Source organism: Staurois parvus, unplaced genomic scaffold, assembly GCF_062004578.1.
Source record: "Staurois parvus isolate SC_StPar_1 unplaced genomic scaffold, SC_StPar_1.0 ptg001291l, whole genome shotgun sequence".
Classification (NCBI taxonomy): domain Eukaryota; kingdom Metazoa; phylum Chordata; class Amphibia; order Anura; family Ranidae; genus Staurois; species Staurois parvus.
Window position 1 is genome coordinate 240,877 of NW_028319087.1, and position 6,689 is coordinate 247,565.

At 42.7% G+C, this 6,689-nt stretch overlaps 1 pseudogene; it reads left to right on the forward strand.

Annotated features, from left to right (window-relative positions):
- The first annotated feature begins 5,670 nt into the window (after positions 1-5,670).
- Positions 5,671-6,411, forward strand: LOC149437413 (uncharacterized; annotated as a pseudogene).
- The last annotated feature ends 278 nt before the right edge of the window (positions 6,412-6,689 follow it).

Sequence of the window (6,689 nt, forward strand, 5' to 3'; positions counted from 1 at the left end):
CTACAAATTTTTGATTGATGAGAAACAGAAAAATAAAAAAAGTGACAAAATATTAAAAGATCAATGGAAAGATTTCAAGGTCAGGGATTTCTGTGCTTTAAAAGATCCTATTGACCTTTTAGAGGAAGATGAGGGGACAGTCAATACAATAGAACAAACTCCCTCTTTGGGCCACAAAAAGGTTGACAACCCTAAAGGTAGCACTTCCAAGGCTATAAAGGAATTAGACAAGTTTCCACCATTACAGACCAACCCAAACATCATGGCCTTTCTCATTCAGGTATCTAAACAAATACAACAAATACAAATACAGGGGTACTGCCCTGGGAATTTGTCAATTGAACAAGCTCAGGCTCTACAGGAATTGAGTAAGGATGACACAATTGTGATTAAACCCTCTGACAAAGGGGGTAATGTGGTGGATAAGGACCAATATAAAGAAATGTGTATGGAAATTTGGAAAAATTATAATGGTATAGAGAGATTCCCCATGACCTGACTGGCAATTTCCAAGGAGAGTTTACTGAATTATTAGTGACAGCTTACCAGAAAGGGGTGATCAATAAGGATATATATGAATTTATTTTAGTCACATCTCCACGTACACTGAGATTTTACGCCTTACCTGAAACTTATAAGAACTCGATACACCCCCCCAGGAAGACTCACTGTGTTGGGAATTGGCTCCTACGCAGAATTAGCTAGTCGTTTGGTTGGTACACACTTACGCCCTCATATAACAGCCCTGCCATCGTATATTCAGGGCAATCCTGATTTGCTTAAACACCTAGAGGGGATTCAGGTACCCCCGAACACAAAACGTGTTGCTATTGACATAGAAGCTCTGTATAGCAGCATAGCACATTCAAGAGGCCTATTGGTGGTGAATAGCTTTCCAAGAGAAAGACACCAAGAGGTCCACACATACATCACATTTGTTCTGGCCATGCTAGACTATATCTTGGAATGTTATACCAGGAATGTTTTCACGTTTGATGGCCCCCACTACCTCCAGTTACAGGGAGTGGCAATGGGGGGGGGAGTGGTAGCGTATACTGTGTATGTACTGTTTTGTTCTCGCATGAGAAATATGGTAGGTTTTGGGTGACTATCCTATTGTGGCTTTGTTATATAGATGACATCATTATGTTTTGGACAGTGTCTACCCAGGAGATTCTAGAATTTATGGCTATTCTGGATGATAATGACTTTCATTTGAAGTTCACCTTTCAACATGATAAGAGGCGTATTTCATTTTTAGACGGTCGAATATTGATCCAGCATGATGGTTTTGGCACCACACTATACCAGAAATCTACAGCAGGAAATACTATCCTGCATGCAGACAGCTCTCACCTTAAGTCACTGATACACAATATACCCTACTGCCAATATCTGAAGCCTCAACATATTTTCTCAAACAAACAGGAATTTAAAAAGGAAGCAGATGCACTACATAATAGACTATTAGAAAGGGGGCAAGTAAGGTATGTGAGACTGATTACACCATTTACTAGACAAAATGGGTTAATACTGAAGTATCCTTCAACAACATTGGTATTTATTAATCAATGATGATATTTTAAAATAATATATTAAAGATGTCCCAGAAATCACATAAAAAATAGCCCACTCAGTGAGAGATAGAGTCACTAGGAGTCATTTTGAGCAGGATTCATCAGATAATGACCTTTAACCACATGATACATGGAAATGTGGTAATTGTAAGTTCTGTAATTCTTTAAGATATATGAAAATCAGTCATTTTATTTACCTAATGGTCAACTGCATACAATCCAACAGTATGTTGACTGCCAAACATTATAATCTATATAATGTTCGAATGTGCAGCCTTCTGCGTAGGGAAAACACTAGTTCTGGTGCAGAATCAAAGATCACGTACATTACATCAATAACAATTTGTTGTATAACAGGAATAATACAGATATTGTTAGGTTTACTGCATTAGAATGCATCAAGGTTAATCCTAGAGGTGGCAATTTTGATAATCAGATTTTACAGCGAGAAGTTCACTGGTTATATTGTCTGAAGGCAACATCTTTCCCTGGCCTTAATGAGACATTGAGCTATAAACCATTTTTATAAACTTCATAGGGGTCATAATTTGGTTTACTACTGAAACACTCACAGGGTCTTAGGAACCCACTTTGGTAGGGGTAGAATTTATCAGTCCCATTTATGTATCCAATAGGTATTTCTGCCATTTTTTATTATATTTTCATTGTATATTTGATTTGTATATATATTACCATGTGGTGAATATTATTGCAGAGTATGTATTTTTGTCTATTTATAATGGTATCTATATTTGAGATAATGTATTATTATGTTGCCTTTCAGTCTACAGGATCATGGCGGTTGATCTATGTCATCCTGACTGGCTTGTGGGTGGATATACAGTGCTCAACATAAATGAGTACACCCCAACAGATTTGTCAGAAAACCTTTACTTTCCTTTCAGAATCCACATTTTCTATGGGACACTACAAAATACTCCTACAAATGCGAGCCATTGATGGCAAACAAGATTTGTTAATTTGCAAACACAAAAAAGTATTTTTCCTAACAAATTCATTCAAAACCATGTTGTAAAAATGAATACACCCCAATGAAAGTCTTAGGAGCAAAGATAAATTTTAGATAACAAAATTCTAATTAACAAGAATTTAACTACAGGTTAATTATTCATTAAACAGGTGTCCACTAGACCATTGATTATAAAAGGGCGTTACTTTAAAAAGAAAACCCCTTTCCATTTCATGCTGTCAGCAATGGCACCACATGGAAGACAAACGTCACAAGGCCTGAGAAAGAAGATCAGCAACGCTTTACTTATCAGTCACTGTAGCAAAAGTGATACAAACATTTAACAAAGATGGAACTGCTACTATCTCACAGAGATAGAGTACGCTGTCCACAGAAGTTAACATCTCGACAGAAGCGTTTTCTGATGAGAAGGGTTAAGAAAATCACCATGCAAGTTCACTGCAGTTAGCTAAAGAAGTAGAAGGCTAAACTGGGGTGATTGTTTCCAGTGACACAATAGGGCGTACACTGCAGAGGAATGGCATACATGGATGTCGTTCACGAAGGAAGAATCATCTGAAGCCCACGCGAAAAAAAAGCCCACCTAGAATTTGCCAGGGCCCATGCTGAAAAAGAAGAAGACTACTGGGACTTTGTACTCTGGAGTGATGAAACGAAGATACATGTTTTTGGAACTGATGGCTTCAAAACTGTATGTCGTCACAAAGGTGAGGAGTACAAAGAAAAATGCATGGTGCCTACAGTAAAATAGAGAGGTAGAGAAGGCGCCACTGAGTGCAGACTGTTAAACACTTTATTAAAACAATGCTGTGAATACATTCACATTTAAGAAGATATATACAAGCACATCTAAAGTCTATAAAAGTCACCAGGGACCGATGTGGATAAGCTGTGGGTGAAGATGGCCAAATCTCAGGTCCAGAGCTGGCTGAAAGGTGAAGCAGGACTGGAGCACCGCTGTGATATGTACTAGAACACAGATGGAATGCAGCGCTCAGTGTGACCACGTCACCAGAAGTGATGCAACAACGTTTTGGAGCTTGTGCATCAGCTATGGGGGCACGCTTCTTTGTCAAGCTAGCTAGACAGACAAGTGTGCTGACTATTATACTCTATGGGACAGTGTATCCACCCCTTAAAGGACAAAGTGAACTAGAAAAGCTACAATTTCTGGGGATATTGTGTGAAGTGTTCTTGCCTCCACCAGTAGTCTACAACTGGAGTGGGTGGAAAAACTGGATGGAGTGGCTTGAGTAACTGTTGTGTGGTTAGAGTGGCTGGAGTAACTGTGAAAAGGTTGGACTGGGCAGAGTAACTTTATGGAGTGGGCAGAGTAAGTGTGTGGAGTGTTTGGAGTGAGTAAAGATAGTAAACATTACACTAACCAATTTCAAACAAATGGTCATATTGTGAAAACTATCAGGACTATGGCTTAGCCGTGGACATTTTTAGTGGCAGCAGGGATAGCTGAACGTTTTGATATAAGATTTGAAAATGAGGGAGTGATGGCAGTTTAGAAATCATGTCCTGATTTTTCAGCTCCCACTCTAGCTTTTGTCAGCTCCCACTCTTTTGAACTTTTGAACATTCCGCCATTCATTCCTATGCGACCAATTTGACCACAAAACCGCCGATATTTCGTGAACCATGCGGCAAAACGTTCCACAAAGTAATAGCACACCAATCGGGAACAATCCGCACGTTTCGGTATATTACGGTCTATGTAGTGTAAAAACTGTGGGAGGAGTTATGGTGTTAAATTTGGCTTTAATAATAAGAATATATACGTGAGATAACAGTAAGTGGTCTTGCCATGCAAGAACACTTAATAAATGCAACAATGGAAAGATAAATTAACCATTAAGGACATATGCCATCTGGTGGATAATATATAAATTACACTATAACAATACCAAGTAACTATGGCTTACTGATTGGGCTGATATGGATACCATAAATAGATTTGTATAAAATATACGATTATGAGGTCAATATATAACTAAAGGTATTACTAAGTGCTAATAATCCAGGCTTACAAGTAAAAAAAGAATCGGGGGGTTTGGTCTGGACATGGCCGAGTGAGGATGCACCGCTCCTGAGCTCCCATACTCTCCTGCATTATTTGCTGCCAAACCTCGATACAACAACCTATCATGCTCGCCGCCAAGAAGAAGAGGGTAAATGGAACGCAGGCGACCCAGGGACCCGACTCGAAGACCGAGATAATCCGGTTCTTTCCGGAGACTGGCCATTGGGACTCTCACAGTAATATGGCGGCCCCACGTGGCACGCTGTTTGTCTCGCCTTCCGAGTCCATGTCCCAGCCATCTTCTCCAACCCTGGACGCCTTGGACGCATATGCAGACCTCCCTGAGGTTTTTTCTGTGAGCCGACCGGGTCCCATACCCGCGCATATCACCCCTGCAACTTTGCCCGTGGGAGATGATCTGCGGGCACTTATCCAGACACTCCCAACTAAGGCCGACATTGAGGCTGTTAGGGATCCGGGTATGACCAGAAATGTGTGGACTGACACAGGGAAACACAGGCTCCAGATATAGTATAAACAATACAATTTATTAAGGACTAAACAATACATAACGTAGTGCAAGACTAAACATAAACACAGTGCAAGCAAACCTCCAACAGATAACAATAAGAACAATACTAAACATAGTCGGGCAGGCCGGGTCGGTAGCAAACAGGCAGGCAAGGTACAAGGAGCAGGCGGAAGCGTAGTCAGGAATAGCCGAGGTCAGGACAGGCAGAGTCAGGATTAAAGCAGAATCAGGAGCAGACAGGATGCAGGTACAGGGGCTCATGGGAAACATACACCAAGGCCTTGATCACAGGCCTGGCCATTCCTTAAATACACCTGCTGTAATCAGCCTCAGGTGATGGCTCATTGCAGGAGTGAGCCTCTGGTTGCTGAGAGCACCCGCTGGCCAGCCCTGGTACTGCAGCCCGCAAGGCAGGTGAGTCCCACCACCACTGGCAAGTCCATTCCTGATAGAGGCCCTCATTACATGGGTAGAGGATACGCACTGCGGAGAACTCAAACTTGTGCACTCTGAAATACACACTCTGGCTGATTGCCTCTCCATGGATGAGCAGTCTGTGATGGCTCTGGACCTTCAGGTGATGGCTCTGGAGAACATGCAGGTGTCTAACGGAGCCGCAGTGGTAGCTCTCCAACTACATCTAGAAGAGGTGGAGGACCGAAGCCGACACAACAACCTGAGGCTTCGGGGCCTCCCAGAGGCGATGGGTCCTGATCACCTTTGAGAGATGGTCACAGCGATCTTTCACAAAATTCTGGATGTCACTTCTTCGGTCGACCAGGAGATGGACAGGGTGCACAGGATGCTGGGCCCCAAACCTTCCAACCCAAATCACCCGAGGGATGTAATCTGTCGACTCCACCACTACACCCAGAAGGAATCTATTCTATGTAAAGCCTGGTTACAAGGAGACACAGATTTTGATGGAGTCTCCATGAAGATCTTACCTGATATCTCCCGGGCTACCTTGCAGAGGCGTGCCCTACTTCGCCCTCTTTTGGATAGGATCCGCCATGCTGGCCTGACCTACCGCTGGGGGTACCCATTGACAGTCTCTATATGGAAGGGGCCCCACTCCTTTACCAGATCCATGGAGGACCTACCAGCGCTCTTTTCCTTCATGGATGTGGACCCAATTGAAGTGTCCGACTGGCTGCAGCTCCTGCCACGGCAATTGGGTGGGCCTTCACCACTGAGCACTCTACCCGGTATCCCCCCCGACCGCCTAGATGACGTTGCAGACCCTCATTCACCATCTACTGAGGGTCCACGTGAGCCTTGACCTACCTATTTTTTTTCTTGAGTTTGGCTTCCCCATCTTCTCGACTAATTGACATTGCACCGTGGAACCTGCTGAACCTGTTATCTGCCCTGTCCCTAATACTAGGCCTTGGCCGTCGTATGTGACTGCTTTTAATGCTGAAAGGGTCTTATAGATGATGTCGGGGCTTTGGCTTCTCTATCATTTACCGGCTATAGCCCATTCTAATCTCCTCACATCATGCTCTTGGGCCTGGGTTATATCGCTTATTTGTGTTTGATCCTTTATCCTTTCAGAAG